Genomic DNA, 17,099 nt, shown 5'->3' on the forward strand with positions numbered 1-17,099 from the left:
TCTAGTTTTGTCTTCCCTTTTCCCTATTCCCGTTCTATTCTCTCTGAGAATTTTCCATACAATATTCAACCTAAACCCAGAGCTCTCATTTTCTCTCCTCTATTCTACCTATCTTCTCTTTCCCCATTCCAGATCTGGATTATTTTTATGTCTTCGCTAAATCTCTCATCGCATTATCACCCTCTCTACTAAAGCAAACCCAGCCGCCTCTGTCCTTTATATTCCTCTACTCATTTCATTCCGAAGAACTCAGTCGCTATCACTCCTCTCTCTCTAAATCTCACACTCTTCTCTTCACTTTGGGCATGCAACGGAGATGTTGGGCATGGGCAGACCGTTCGTGTGACAGCCGTGAGCAGCGCCTCTTTCTCGGAGTGACAACCCAGGCGAACGGTGACAAATCTCTACAACTTTATATATATAATTCTTACTTTCTAAGCTTCATTGTAACTTGACTGTTCTATGCTTTAATTGCAGCCTTCAGCAACAGAAAATTGAATTCATTGCAAGATATACATATTAGAATGGAATAGTGGAACCAAAAATGGAGCCTTTCATCTCACCCACGACTACTCTGCTTCTTCTCAGCACCTAAACCCAAGCCCTAACTTTTGTCTTTTACTCTGATGGCTTCCTTCTCTCTCAGGCCTTTTCCTGCCTCTCTCGCCTCTGATTTTACCGACGTTGTAAGCCTCTTCTCACACTCTAATTTCACTTTCTGTTTGCCTGGCTAGGAAATTTGGAAACCTTAATATGAAGATAAAAAATGAAAATAAGAGACGATGGTAACTTGGCTTAGATGATAATACTCGTTGATGAGGGAAAATTTAGGGAGGTGAAGTACCGATCTCTGAATGGGAACAAACCAATGCTATGCTGCGTAATGTCATGCTAGTGAGTATATATATGGGGTTTTAGTTTCATATAAGCTAGAGGAGTTGCATTTCTTAGCATAGTTATACAAGTGGTTTAATGTCTTATTTGTTTATTTTGCTTTTTGAATCAAATATCTATGTTTTACTTACTTTTCATATATCTATCTAGGGATTTCTAGGAGTGCCCTTTTGTTTCTTCTGTAATTTAGAATTTATAATTGATTAAAGGCAAATCTCCTAAGATATTGAAGTCAAAGAATGATTGGAGGAAAAAAAATGAAGAAAGCTTTGACTTCAAGACTGACAAATTTTAGTTCAATATTTGTCTGTTTTATTAGCAACATTGAAGAGTTTAAGATTGTCTGATTTCAATTTTGGGTTGGTGTATTTTAAGGGTTTAACTACTGGGAGATTTTCAACCAATTTTGGGCATTCGGGGTTTTGCAAATCAGCATCACTAAAGAGAAATCAGGTGTTGCGTTGGGAAAATTTTGAATTGAATTGTTCGATTGATAGAGAGATGGATTTGAGCACTTCAGCTTTGATCGATGGTGTTTCAGACTCTTTAAATGGTTTGTGGTTCTTGTGCGATGGTTCTGCAGTCATGCTCAGTATTTGTTTTGTGTAGTTTTTGCTCTTTTAAACTGTTATATCCATAGCAGATATTGAGCTAAAAGAGCCGAGCATATCAACTTTGCTGATGAATTTTGGGGACATGCTTGATCCTTATGAAGCAATCAGTACTCCACTGTACCAAACAGCTACTTTCAAGCAGGTATATTTAAAAGAGTGGAATTTCATGATTTAAAGTACAGTTTTTATATATATATATAATTCTTACTTTCTAAGCTTCATTGTAACTTGACTGTTCTATGCTTTAATTGCAGCCTTCAGCAACAGAAAATGGTCCTTATGGTTATACTCGAAGTGGAAATCCTACACGAGATGTTCTTGAAAGGTCTGATTTCTTTTGTTACTAATATGAGTCAAAGTAATTGTTGTATAATCTCAAATATTGCTACTTTTTCCTTGTTCTGGGAGTTTTTTTTATGCTGAGCTTTATTCTATTGTATAGCCTTTTGGCCAAGCTGGATAAAGCAGATCGTGCTTTTTGCTTCACTAGTGGAATGGCTGCTCTGTCTGCTGTAGCCCATCTTGTTGGGACTGGTACTTCCCTTTTCTTTTCCTTTTTCTTCTGTATCTTTAATTATTTATCACTAAGTTGAAGTTTACAGTATTTTCTTTTAAAATTTTTAAAATAATAAATGCAGCATGCATCAATATGGATATTCCAATGAATTGGATATATTTTTAATGAATTAAAGTGGATATATTCTTGTCTAACATATGAGATGGATTTGGGTCCTTCGGTTTATAAAATAAATTTACCATGAAGAGGTATCTCTTGGCTTGTGGATATTTTCTAATGACTAGGTTATCGTTTATGCCTTTATGGCCCTTGGTGGAATTTGTAGCTGCTGTCTTATTTGAATTTTTTTTCTTAAGATATAATAACGTGATTTTAGGTGAAGAGATCGTTGCTGGAGATGACATTTATGGTGGTTCTGATAGGTTGCTGTCAAAAGTAATTCCAAAGACAGGGGTCTTGGTGAAGTAAGTGCAGCTCACTTTTCAAATATATTATGAAGCCTCAGAGTAAAATCTGAAAGTATCATGCTTATAATGTGTAGACGAGTTGATACAACTAGTTTAGATGAAATAGCATCTGCAATTGGTCCCTGGACAAAGCTTGTCTGGCTGGAGAGTCCCACAAATCCTCGACAAATGGTTTCTAATATTCGTGTAAGATATCTGGCTATTATATTTTCTAATTCCTTTTTATTCTCTCTTTTTTAATGTTACTTCTGGTAAATGCTTAAAAGAAACAGAGAAGATAAACTTAAATTAATGCCCAAATATGACACTTGTACTCTTTGAATTATATGCTGTGTGTGGGTTTATCCTTTCTCAAAAGGCTGATGAATTACTTGGATATCTATTGTAACCCAGGTAGAGAACGATCTTTCCTGGCTGTCTGATATTTTCTTAGACATTAAACTTGTTTTTGATAGAATCAATAAAAGAATTAAGTAGTTATTCAATTATTTGTTGCCAGAAATGTCATAATTGAATGATTTGGTAATGTTTTTAAAGTGCAATTATTTTTCTTTATTTATTTTGTGCATCTTCAGGAAATAGTTAAAATGGCTCATGCTCATGATGCTCTTGTCTTGGTGGATAACAGTATAATGTCTCCTGTAGTGTCACAACCTCTGGAACTAGGAGCTGGTAGCAATATAAAACATGAACTTTACATTCTACAGATTACTCTTCTTTATTTCCTCCATAAAACTGTTGGATTTTGATTCATTCATCTTTCATTCAGACATTGTTATGCACTCAGCTACCAAGTTCATTGCTGGGCACAGTGATGTGATGGCAGGTGTACTGGCTGTAAGAGGGGAAAGGTTATGCATGGACTTTCTTTACTGTGAACTGTAATGTTATAATTTATAACTTCAGGCCGTTATTATAATTTTTTTTTCAGATTAGCAAAAGAGCTGTACTTTCTCCAAAATGCAGAAGGGTCTGGGTTGGCTCCATTTGATTGTTGGCTCTGCTTATGAGGAATTAAGACAATGGCTTTACGAATTGAGAAGCAGCAGGTGAAACTTCATGCTTTTATCACTTTATAATTTTCTTATAATCCTTTTTTACAACTGTAAAGCTCTGACTTATTAAGGTCGTAATTATTTAATATTTATTTCTTGTAGTTATGAATTATAGCCTGGTCGTTTATCATATACATTGTCTTGACTTCACATAACTAATTCAAAACAATATTGTAACTCTGTTATATGTACTTGAACTTGTGCTGTGCATCTTGGGTAAGTTTGAATTATGTTAGTAATTAATGCTTTACCTTCTAACTTAACATGAGATTCTTCAGATGCAAATATTTGCTGTACCATCTGCTCTTTTACATTAATTTCAAAGTTGTAAAGTTAATACTTATATGGAGTACTATATTGTATATTTTAATGCATTTCTTTCTTTGGCAGAGTAATGCACAAACGATTGCTGAGTTTCTGGCGTCCCATCCACGGGTGACAAAAGTTAACTATGCAGGCCTTGTTGGTCATCCTGGACATGATTTGCATTTTTGTCAGGTACTAGCATCAGATGTAACCTGAGATTGTTGCTGCAATATATCAAACCAATTTACTCCAAAACTTAATTGGATATGTTTTTCAGGCTACAGGTGCAGGATCTGTGTTGAGCTTCTTGACTGGCTCAATTGCACTATCAAAGCATATTGTCGAAAGTACCAAGTACTTCAGCATAGCAGTCAGTTTTGGTATGCATCCCTTTTGGCTTTTTTATGTTGTTTCACATATGGTTGAGCAAAGGAACTATGTTTTGTAAATGTCTAATCCTCATGTGATTAAAGGGTATCGCACTTGTCTTATTATTCCATCAAAACAAGTATCGTTCCCTAAATAAAAAAAAAAAAAAAATAAATATGGTTGAGCAAAGGAAGATATAACTAAGGTTTAAATTTGATTCAGGTTCAAGGTCTTTTCCTTATGTGGAATAAGGCGAATTCCTCAGATTCAGATTATGAAAAAAAAAACTAAAACTAATTTGAATGCCCAACTTATGCATTTTATCAGGCCATGCTATTCAATAAGTCACATATTTGACACAATTTTTAGAGTACAATTGTAAAAGTTGATGCAAAAATGAATCATCTATTAATGCTCATTCAATATTTATTTAAAATATAAAGAATTTATTTATTATTATCCCACAAGAAATAAAAAAGAATTAAAAAGCCTACATTTACATTTAATGCTAACACTAAAAAAATAATAAATTAATAAAAATAGCATAAAAGTAAATAATAAGTTATTAATTAATGTTATCTAAGTATGCATCATGCTATATTGAGTTTGACATATATGCTAATTGCTTCAAAATTTTGCTCACCTTCAACACTTACAATGCAGTTTTCATCTGTTAACAGGGAGTGTGAAGTCTCTCATAAGCCTGCCCTGCTTCATGTCTCATGCTAGCATACCAACTGAAGTGCGCCAGGCCCGAGTTTTAACTGAAGATCTTGTTCGTATATCAGTTGGGATCGAAGATGTGAATGATCTGATTGCCGATTTAAACCATGCACTTAGAACTGGACCTGCATGACACTGTTCATTCTAGTTTGACTGTTAAAGAACAACTACTTGCATCTGCCGCAAAATGCGTGCATATATGCTGAAATTTATGGAAGCTGTTAGTTTTAGCAGCAATTCTTAATATGAGGTTTTGCAGTCATCTCCCAATTTTATTTCTGTAGCTTTGGATGACCAATGATAGCAAATAGTTTGAGTGTGATTCATTTTGAACCAACTTCATGGCTTACCTGTGTGATTATATATTGATGTGATAAGTGAATATTCAGCCAAGAGTATGGTCGCATAAAATGGTAATGTTATTTGCTGTGATAACATGAATGTTGTGTATGTATGTTGTCAGGGAGAAAAAGGTTGTGAAAGTGAAGGATGATAAAATCAAGCAATTAGAGGAACAGGTAATACAAGATTTTGATAACATGTTATCTTTTTGTTTGTTAATAATAGTTTGGGTTGTTTTTGCTAACAGAACTTCCATTGGCTATTATTTCACTTTTCACAGGTTCTATAATATACTATATTAGGTTCATATGGGGCGCAATTGAAGCAAAGAGAGGAAATCTATGTCATGACTCATGATTGTCCAATACATAATTTGGGGCAAAGTGAAATATATACAAATATATAATGGTATGTAATCTTCATTCTTGTATTTTCTTTGATTAGATTGTGATTTTATTTATTTATTTCTGGACTTGGTCAGCTCTATTTTTCTTTTTGAAGTTCTTTCTGTTGAATTTACTATAATCATTTCTTTTTTGGTATAGGATGCTTTTAGAATCTTAATCATGCAGTTTGCTAAATGTAATTCTATGAGAAACGTATATGTTTTAGGTTTTACCTCGTGTCTTGGGATATCGATACCTCAAAATTTTATTATTTTTCCAATAGAAAATAAATTTGGCAGGTAGCTTTTGACTTTTAGTATCATTTGGTTCCCTTTAATAAATTTTGATGTATACATATGATACCTATGGGAACCAAGATATAGAAACATTTTAAAGTTAGATACTTATAGTCTAAAGAAGAAGAAACTAAAGAAAGCATTAATATTCATGTACAGAGTCATTCATTACAGCTATACTTGAAAGATATCTTTGTGATATTACAGCTATACTTATACTAGAGAAAGTAGATTCATATTGTTTTATGCATAATTTTATGAAATATATGAATATTGCATCTGGTCTGGGATTTCTTTTTCTTTTGTTGTTATAGATTATGCCTGGTCTGGGATTTAGATGTGTATATATATTTAAGAAATATGAATATTGCACATGCTCTTGTATTGCTGGTATGTTTTATTCATTAGATTTTTGTTTTTTGGCCTATGTAATTTTATTACCCCCAAAACAGAAGCTTCTGTTCTCCTTTTTATTTTTTTTATTTTTACCCTAACAGAGGTGAAAATCAATTTATTTTTATAGAAGCTAGAAGCTAAAAGTTATTTTTTTACAATGTGCAGTTATATTGAGATGATTTCTTTGGAGCAATTCTTGACAACATTTGTAGTTGAGGCCTTTAGAATGGAAGAATGTATTTCACTAATTTTTGTATACATTTCTTGTTTTGTATTTAGTGATAAAGGAATCTGAATTGGGCATAAATTATGTTGTAATATGATTTCTTAAGCCTAGACTAGTAGATTAAATATTGTAATTACATTTGAATAATTAATAAAAATCTATTTATGTTACCTTATTTGGCTTTAACTTTCATATTTGTTTTCCTAGTTTTGTGTAAGTAAAAAAAGATTATGTTTCTCTAAGCTAATATAACACATGTGTTATACTAAAGTGTAGTATAACACAAATTTATAAGTATTGAAATGTGTTATATAATCGACTATAAATAACATAATTAAACACTTATTTATTTATTAAAATAACACAGAAATTGTGTTATCGTTGATAGTATAATAACACATCTGTATAACAATGATAAAGTGTTATGTAAAGTACCCTGACCTACGATAACATAGTCGGTCTTAACACATCAAAAAGTGTTATGGTATGTTTTGATAACACATTTTTAGTGTTATTAAAAACATTTTTTCTTGTACTGGGCCATGCCCTAGCATCATGCATAGGTTAACACATTCATCATGCTCTATATAAAATAATCAGGCGAACAGGGCACTTAAGCACATAATCAAGCATATAATTCAATCATTACCAACCAACCCTGAGTCGAGCTTGTCACTGGCAGCGAGTTTACATGTTTGGTCAATCTCCAGGAACAATAAATCTTGGCTCACTCTGATACCAAGTTGTAACGCTCTACTTCCTTAGAGCCATTACTAAGTGAGTTTAAAACGTGCAATTAACTCGCTAATCAAGGTTTTAGGTTAAAAGTGTGGCTAAACTGTAATAAAAGTCATATAATTTGAAAATATAGTCATTCATTGGAATTATAAAGCGTTATACATTTGGGATCCCCAAAATACTGTTTAGAAATATTTACAACTCAAAAATATGATTCAAGTCGACTAAACGACAAAATTTAGATTGATACATAACATCTCCCAAAAATACCCCTGGCCGTGGCAGCTAGGCAGGCCGAACAGGCAGGCCGAACATGTACACGTCGCTTCACGCTCTCCGTACTCATGGTTGGTCGACCTTTCCCTTGCCCTTACCCGCACCATAGAGCACCTGTGAGTCGAAGCCCAGCAAGAAAACTCAACACAAATAATCAACATATGCATAACTATCAATCATCATATAACAAGGCAGCCAACAGGCTAAACACATAGCGGCCATGCTGTCCTAGGAACTTTACCAGGCCTTGGGTTCGCGGTCTACACCGTGAGGATGACTCAAGCATCCGAGAAGGGTCTCACCCTAGCGGCTTGCACTCCGTGTGCTTAATGCCGCTCTTGGCCCTTGCCGTACTCGGCCTTGCACTCCACGTGCTTAATGCCGTTCCCGGCCCCTTGCCGTACTCGGGTTCCTGCCGTTCTCGGCCTTCGCCATTCCCGGCCTTCGCCGTTCATTTCCAAATATGCAATACATAGCATATAATCAACAAAAAACCTAAACAAATACAAACATAAACAATAGGGCTACGCCTTGCAATACAATTACATAGGGTCGTGCCCTGCAATACAAACTATAGGGCCACGCCTTGCTCTACGGGTACAACCATTTTCTTACCTGTGTCCCAAGCTTCCCGATACCCGATATCCTGAGCACAATCCCTTAGTCCGAGCCTCGCTGAAAACCTAGTCAAAACGTATCAACAACAGCCATCCATCAAGCTCTATTCCAGTAAATAACTTTGGAATATAATTCTAGTCTCTGGGACCTTGAATTCTATCAATCTGGGTGATAAAATCCATCCCGAGCCAAAAACCTTCCCAAGGTCCAAAAACTCCCCCTAAGAGCCGCGACCCCATGGCCTTGTGCCGTGGCCCGCCTCAACCAGAGGCTTAGCCTCCCCAAATCTCAGACATGCATCGCGGCCCAACCAAAGGGGTGCCGCGACCTGCCCTTTTTCTTGGCCCCCCATCTGTTCTAGAGGGCCGCGACTCACCAAGAACAGAGCCGCGGCCCGACCCCTTCGAACCTAGAAAAATCCCTCATTTCAACAACCAAAACTCAGCCAATTAACTCAAAATCAATCCAACAACACAATTTAACTATCACAGGAGTTCTAAAATGTTCCCAGCAACAAAACCCAACAAAAAGCTAGCTTAAAACCTCATCAATTCCCCAATTCAATCTTTAACTTCAAAGACCCAATAAAACTAAAACTCATCCAAGAACTACATAATTTAATGGCTAAAATCATAATTCAAAGCTTACCTCAATCTCTATCTGAATCTACAAGCTAATATTGAGCTAATCTCCAAGTCTAGAGCTCCAATTTGTGACTTCCAGCCCAACAATTCCCACTTAGCTTCAATGGTTTCCTTGGAAAGGTCTAGAGAAAACAAGAGTGAGAGAGAATGAAGACAGGGTTGGTTTTGGAAAATATTCTAAGTGTTTCTATATTTTGTCTTACCTAACTTAAGTGACTTAAGTTAATCCCAAGGCTCGGGGAACCAAAAACGTCCCCGATGGCAAAATGGTAAATTTTCCCAACATTCCCTCCTAAACTCTCTAACTTCAAATATATCTTCAATTATTTATTTTCATAACCCGATAACCCAATAGAATGTCTAATGCCCAAAATACCCCTTGACTCGCCTCAAGTCGGGTATCGGGTCCCGTTGTGACTTTCTAACTAAACCGCTCCCTAGGTCTGTCTTGGATCGTGCATCACAACTATATCACCACTCACACGTGGTAAAGATCACAATATGCACAAATATTGCATTTATGCCCTCAACGAGCTAAAATTACAAACATGTCCCTAATAACCAAATGGGGCCCACATGCATATTTAATTCACCTAACACATGCATTTCTAATCACATACTCATCAAATTCACATATTAATACAATAAATCAATTATTGTCCTCCAGACATGCTAATCAATGCCCTAAGCCTTATTAGCAAATTTGGGACGCTACATAAACATTCTACCATTTATAATATTTTTTTGTTAAAAAACATCTAATAAACCTTATTGTCAAATATCTTGACAAAATTAATTAATGCTAAATATTATTCAATTTATATAGCCATAAACTACCAAATTAGTGGTAATCCAGTCATCCCAACACTAAAGAAATAAAACAAATTTCAAACATTTCCTAAGACAATTCATTTCGTATATACAAAATAATAAAAATACAGTTCAATTTTTGTTACTTTCGACTCTAATATTGTTACACGACAATTGATTAACAATTACTTAGCAACAACAAAAAGGTTATGTTGCCAATATCGTAAATAAATCCAACTTCATACGAATTTTAATGTAATGCTCTCAATTGTATTTTTGGACATTAAATTACAATAATGCTCTTACTTTTCATAGTCACATCAACTCTAGTTTTCATACGAGTTGCATCAAGTCAAAAGCTAAAAAATAAAAAATACAAACTGTTTATAATTTGACACTTGGCAAAATGAATGGGATCCACACAAAGATTTAAGTCGTGTGAGGGACTAAAGAATTTGTTTTATATATATATATACTAAGTGAAAGTAATTAGCAATTGACGTTTGTTTAGTTTTATTTAAAAAATATATTAATTTATTTTTATTATATATATTTTTAATTATCATATAAATTTTAAATAAATAAACAATAGTATATATTACAAAAGAATGATATAAACATATTAAAAAAAGAAATTTAAACTAAAAACATTGCGTAGTTCTTTAAAAATAAATAATATAATAATTTTTAAATCACAAACTGTCGTGCTCAACTCTATTCAAGGTACAAAACATTCAACTATGATATTCTTCAAAGTAGAGCACAGTGATTAGAGAAAAAACTTGTTTATTCTTGATAAATGAGAGATGTTATTTTACTTTTTTATGTAGTTACATAGTCGCATTATTTGTACTCATGACACCTATATATAATATAATTATAATGTTTGTTATGATTTTATTATATGAATACATATATTTATATAAGTTAGGTTAAGTAATATTGAAAAAGATTAATGTATTTTTTTTAAAATATATATATAAATGATAAAAAAATAATAAAAATTAGGGTTATATATTAAATATTATTGTAATAATGATATTTTATAATATTTGAATTTATACTAATATAATTAATACATATATAGTTTTGTATTAAATATTATTATAATAATTATATTTGATAATATTTGAATTTATATTAATATAATTATTAAATATCTATTTTAGTATTATTTTTAATTAGTTATAAAGTTTTCTTCTGTTAAATATTTATAAGATTTCATTGAAGTTGACAGAAAAAAATTCTTTATATCAAGAATCTGTTAAATACATTTTTTTTATTATTTTTGTTATGTATAAACATATATTTATATATAAAAGCATCTTTATATCTCACCTATATACAATTGTCATACTTCACTTCCATTTTTTTTTCTTAATCTCAATAATAATAATTTTGTATTACCTATGATTGTGAAATACTTTTTTTTCCTCTCTTTCACCATTACTCTTCAACTTTTTTCTCACTCATAATGAGTAAAATCTTGAACACAAAATTATAATGAAACATAGTACAATGGTTATAGCTTAACTAATTTTTATATGACCACCATAAGTTTTATGAGAGTATATTGGTTAGTGCTTTCTAAGATAACTTGAACCATTTCAACGGCTCCGGCTTTTAGGATACTCGCCCAAAGCAATATTACTCCACACGTGAAGAAACCAAAAAAAATCTGTGAAAAAGACATTATCCAGTGCAGAAGGTGCATACATACAAAAATAATAACAGCTTTCTTACATGTGATATAAATTTTTTGGATTGTAGACCCTAGAAAAATAAGTGATATATTGTACCATACTTATATGTCCTTTTATTTAAAATTTTTACCGTTTGGGTGTTACCTCCTTTTAATTTACACAAAACATAACTTTCAAATTGAACATTTTGAAATTAAGCCCATGAAGAGCTTCTTTCTCAAGCTTCTTCTATACATAATAGGAATTTGTACAATACAAAACTGATAAATTATATATAGAGATATATATATATTTTAAAAAAATTGCTATTTATTTTTGCCTTTAATTATATAAGCTAGCCTTTGTGTTTGTCATATTATGCCACTTCAATAAATAAATAGACCAGAAAACACATGGGACCGATATAATCCTTTGAATATGTTGAAACTACAAATACTGCCAATCAAGACTTGGACGGCCCTAACAGTCTTAGGATGATGAAGGTGATGAATGAAAGATGCTATCGCTATCTAGTTATTACAGTTTTTTTTTGTTTTTATTGTTGTGTTGGTGGATTTGGCTCATTATTAGATACCCATCTTTTCCTCGTTAAGAATTTGGATTTAATACTATTCATCTCACCATATTTACTATGTAAAATCAAACTTATAAACGAATTATGGATGCGAGCTAGTCCCTTATTGTCAAATTATGCTTTAGTCGATATAATGAAGATTTTTATTTTTGTTTTGTTTTGAGTCTTTAATATAATTAGGTCCCTAATAAAGTTAAAAAATTTATTCGGTTTGTTTCCATGAAATCCTACAACTTTGAAATTAGATAGCCTCGTGTGTGTGGGGTCCTTTTCGTTCTAGTGAGTGAGTGAGTGTTTTTCTGTGTTATAATGCTTGTCAAAGTACGGACATATGTATCCTTCTTATTCATAGTTAATGCTCTTATATATATATATATGGATGGATGATAACCAACGGTTGATTCAACAATTCCAGTCTTTCTACTTAGCTTGTCAATTCTCTGATCTTCTCCATTCAAACTGGGATTTCCAATGATCGTTGAACTGCCCGGAGGTACTTATAAGAAAGACATTCTGTTACTTAAGTAAGATATCCCAAATGAATCATCATAGGTACTATTTATAGAACTAACTAGTGAAAATGCTAAACTTAAAGGAACTCCCTGATTGGTCTATTACATTACTAGTGAAAATGTGTTTCCTCCTCTTACCAAGTAAAATGCACCGTTTCACTTATCTGCAAAAGGAAAGATGTTTGGGCCAAATATTTTGGGCCCAATAATTGCCCCTCGACCCAGGACTTAGTTCCACAACTGAAAGCAGTCTATGGAAGCCTTGGGCCGTCTCTTCGAATTCCCACAATTTTGCCCAAATATCTAAATTTAAACTTAACTAATCAATAGAATAATCATCATGTAATTTGATACATGTTATTTTGCCATTAATTAACCTACAAAGCTTTGTCGCACTTATTCACAAACAATCCACATTCTGCAAACAAAAATTACCTTTTCAGTTGCTCCCTCATCCCATGCTTTCTCATTCGCTTCAAGACTTTCCTCAGAGAGAAATTGAAATCTCCCGAGAGCTCGTCACCAGAATAAATCCAGGCAAATTCAAAATTGTCTTCACAAGAATCTTTAGCCTTAGTGAATAGGAGTGGGTACCAGTCAGCTTTCGATCGTCTTCGCACGTCCTGCGATGTCCTTGATGAAGTCTCAATCCGAATGCTTTCTGATTCGAAAATTAGGGATTGGAGATTTAGAGAAGTGGTAAAGTCGGGGGAAATCATAGTGAGCTCGAAGCACATTGAATGGCTGTGTTTTCCCCCTCCCGCTTTGCTAGTTCAAATTGCTTCCACATCGAAGGCTCACCTGTCACAATTTCTCCCAAATGCCATACAGGCTATCGTTAGGGCTCAAATGATTGGTGCCTTGCGCAACGTTGATATTTTTGTAGAGGACATCTTCGCTTCCTTCACTAAAACCAACAACAGTGCCATTGAGAATAAACCTTGGCAGACGTTCTTCCTTTCTCTGAAAAAAGATCGAACCTTTTTCACTGATTTTGATAGCTCACATACGAACTAGGATGAATAATTCTTCACCATCGATGGAGAATGATATCCAAAGTATTTTCCCAATGAAGTCGTTCCTCTTGCTAGATTCTTCATTGCAGGTTTGGAATTTCTTTTGCATTTTTTCTTATATATATATATATTTTAATGCCATTGAGACTTCTAATTAGCTTAACCAGCGACTCTGCATATTCTGACTTTCCCAATCGCTGCAGATTTAATGTGGCCTCATGTCAGTATGAGTTCTAGTGGCGTGCTTACTTAACGAAGAAGGGACTTCTCCACAAATCAAATGATTCCACTATCACTCATGTTAGTATGAGTTCTAGTGGCGTGCTTACTTAATGAAGAAGGGACTTCTCCACGAATCAAATGATTCCACTATCAATATCAGGGGAGTTCTCAATCTCTATTGCATGCAGATTATGACTCGTCTCTATTTTCAAAACAAGGTTGATAGAACTGCCATTCGAGTCAGGGATCTCTAGGGCGACAGACCTGAAATCGAACTCATGTCTATTTGTGTAAGATAATTAAAAGATTTTTCCAGGAGGCCTCCTACCTCTTACGCTCTTGAGTTAAATGAAACTGAGTTCGACAGGGCATGTTCCGAGACTTACCAAGCGTGCGCCAGACGTCAGGCTACTCCAGAGCTCAGAACAAGAGGTAGTTCAGAGCCATCTCATTCCTCGGATGCCTCTCTTGATAAATCGTCTTTAGAAACATCACGTAGGTCAACTCGCTTGAAGAAATGATCATTGTCATCCTCAAAGGCTCTGGTTATACTGCCTCTGCAACAAGTACCACTGCCTGAAGAGAGTCAGATGAAGCAAAAAATTTGTGAAGACTCTCTTGACAATGATTTAGATGATGGTGAAGCATTGGCAGTCAAGTTTACGATGTCTCAGGCCTTCGCTTCTGCTCCATTGAAGACTCTGGCCGAAACCCCGGCTCTGGTCCCCTCAAAGGCGTTGTTTGGAAAAATCGTGTTGCCTCATGCTTGGGCGATGGACTAGGCATCTTTTGTTCAACATAGAGCCTATTACAACCTCGTCTACCCAAAAATCCTCACAAAAGGACACCCCTAGTATTATAAAATTGTCTAAGGCTAGCTCTCAAAGTGAGACAGTGATAGAAGTTGTGCCTTTACACGACATGTCATCTAAGGTCTTGCCCCCGAGTACCAAAGCACTAGAAAAGGTTCCCCTCATTGTCATAACCTCAGAGGGTGTGCTTGCTACAATTAAGTCATTCGACTCGTCTCAGAGTTCTAGTAGCATGAAGCCTGTTGCTTCCACAGCTACCACGTGCACGAATCCGTATCATGCTACTTTGCAAGTTTTTGGAGGGAAACACTCTGCTTCTACTTCATGTATGAGGCGTCTCTTAGATGATGCCTTTGGCGATGATTGTAGCATCCCAAATTTTCCAATAAGGCCTAGGGCCTTGATTAGCGTGCCGGGAGGGTAATAATTGAGTTAATTATGTTAATATATGAATTTGATGATTATGTGATTAGAAATACATGTTTAGGTGAATTAAATATGCATGTGGGCCCCATTTGGCTATTAGGGGCATATTTGTAATTTTAGCCCGTTGAGGGCATAAATGCAATATTTGTGTATATTGTGATTGATACCACGAGTGAGTGGTGATATATTTATGATGCACGATCCGAGACGGTCCTAGGGAGCAATTTAGCTAAAAAGTCACAACGGGGTCAAATACTTAGCTCAGGAGGAGCCTAGGGATAATTTGGGAATGTTATATGTGTTTGGAATTTATGGAGTAACAAGTATTAGTTTAGTAATGATTTGGACATGTTGGGATTAAACGGGGATTTATAGGAACACTTGAGGAATTAGCAGGATTTGGCAAATGATGGAATTTCCCTTGGGTCATTTAAGGATTTAAGATAAGCTTAAGGGGCAGTTTGGTCTTTTGGCAGGGGTATTACATAGTTTAGAGTAGGCTTAGTAGTCTTGGGAAGTCACTGGAACAAAACAGAAGAAGACTCTCTCTCTCTCTCTCTCTCTATCTCTCGGTTCTCTCCCTCTCTCATTGTGCTTGAGAATTTGATGAAACCTTGAAGAATTGGGTTGGAAAATTGGTGGATTGGGAAACTTAAAAACTCAGGGAATCAGTTCAGCAACTGATTTAAGTGTAGAGGTAAGCTCCTTAATTGAATCTTGCTGTTGAATTTTGCTTGATTATGTTAGAATCTTAGGCTTCATACTGGTTTTAAGTTTAATTGTGGGATTGTTTATGGATTTGCTGTGATATCTAGGGTATATGAATAAGGAATTCAAACTTTGTTATGGGTTTTATTGGAGTTTGGAGTAAGAAATTATGGGTTAGGATCAGAGAAATGTGCAGAGAAAAATGGCGATTTTGTGGGTTTCGGGCTTAACCCGCGGCCCTGTTCTTCAGGCGCCGCGACCTGTGTGTGTTGAAGAGCCTGGAAGTCTTTGTCTGCCCAGGCGCGTCGCGACCCAAGGATTGGAGCGCCGCGGTCCATATCCCTCAACAGTGAGGCATTTTGCCTCTGACTTGGGGCGCGCCGCAGCCCTTAAGGGGCTGGGCCGCGACCCGTATTCTAAATATTGGCTGTTTGAAGGTTTTTGGCTCAGGAACCCAAAAGTTAAGGCTCGGGAAGGATTTTACCACCCAGATTGGTAGAATCCAAAGTCCCAGAGGCTAGAATTATATCCCGAAGTTATTTATTGTATTAGAGCTTGATGGATGGTTATTGTGAATGCGTTGTCACTAGGTTTTCAGCAAGGCTCGGGTTAGAGGACTGTGCTCGGGATTGCGGTGCTCAAGGAGCTTGGGGCACAGGTAAGAAAACTGTTGTACCCATAGAGCAGGGCGTGGCTCTATAGTTTGTACTACAGGGCATGGCCCTATGTGATTGAATTGCAGGGCGTAGCCCTATTGTTTGTGTTTAGTATATGTATAAATAATTGTTGATAGTATCCTGTGTAATGATTATTTGTGAATGAACGACGAAGGCTGAGAACAACGCTGAGCACGCGGAGGGCAAAGCCGAGTATGACAAAGGGCCGGGAATAGCATTGAGCACGCGAAGTGCGAGTCGTTAGGGAGAGACCTTCCTAGGATGCTGAAGTCATCCTCTCGGTGAAGACCGCGAACCCAGGGCCTGGTAAAGCGCCTAAGATGGCATGGTCGCTATGTGTTTAGCCTGTTGTTTGTTTTGTTATGTTCTATTGTTAGATATGCTTATGTTATTTGTTTTGTGTTGAGTTTTCTTGCTGGGATTCGGCTCACAGGTGATCTATGGTGCAGGTAAGGGCAAGGGAAAAGTCGACCAACCATGAGTATGGTGAGCGTGGAGTGATGGGTACATGTTCGGCGTACCTGTCTGCAACTACCGAGGTTATTTTGGGAAAATGTTATGTATTGACCTGAATTTGTCGCCTAGTCGACCCTACATGTATTTTGAGTTGTAATATTTTCTAAACAGAATTTTGGGATCCCAAATGTTTAATTTTTAGTATTTTCAATGAATGACCACATTTTTTTTTATATTTACTGCCTTTAAACGACCTTCAACACAGTTTAGCTACACTTTTAACCTAAAACCTCGATTAGCAAGTGATTGGCACATT

General features: G+C 35.4%; 1 pseudogene; it reads left to right on the forward strand.

Moving 5' to 3' along the window:
* LOC133818893 (cystathionine beta-lyase, chloroplastic-like) lies at positions 1-6,761 on the forward strand (annotated as a pseudogene).
* Positions 6,762-17,099: the final 10,338 nt, after the last annotated feature.

The sequence above is a fragment of the Humulus lupulus genome, chromosome 2 (assembly GCF_963169125.1).
Source record: "Humulus lupulus chromosome 2, drHumLupu1.1, whole genome shotgun sequence".
Taxonomy (NCBI): domain Eukaryota; kingdom Viridiplantae; phylum Streptophyta; class Magnoliopsida; order Rosales; family Cannabaceae; genus Humulus; species Humulus lupulus.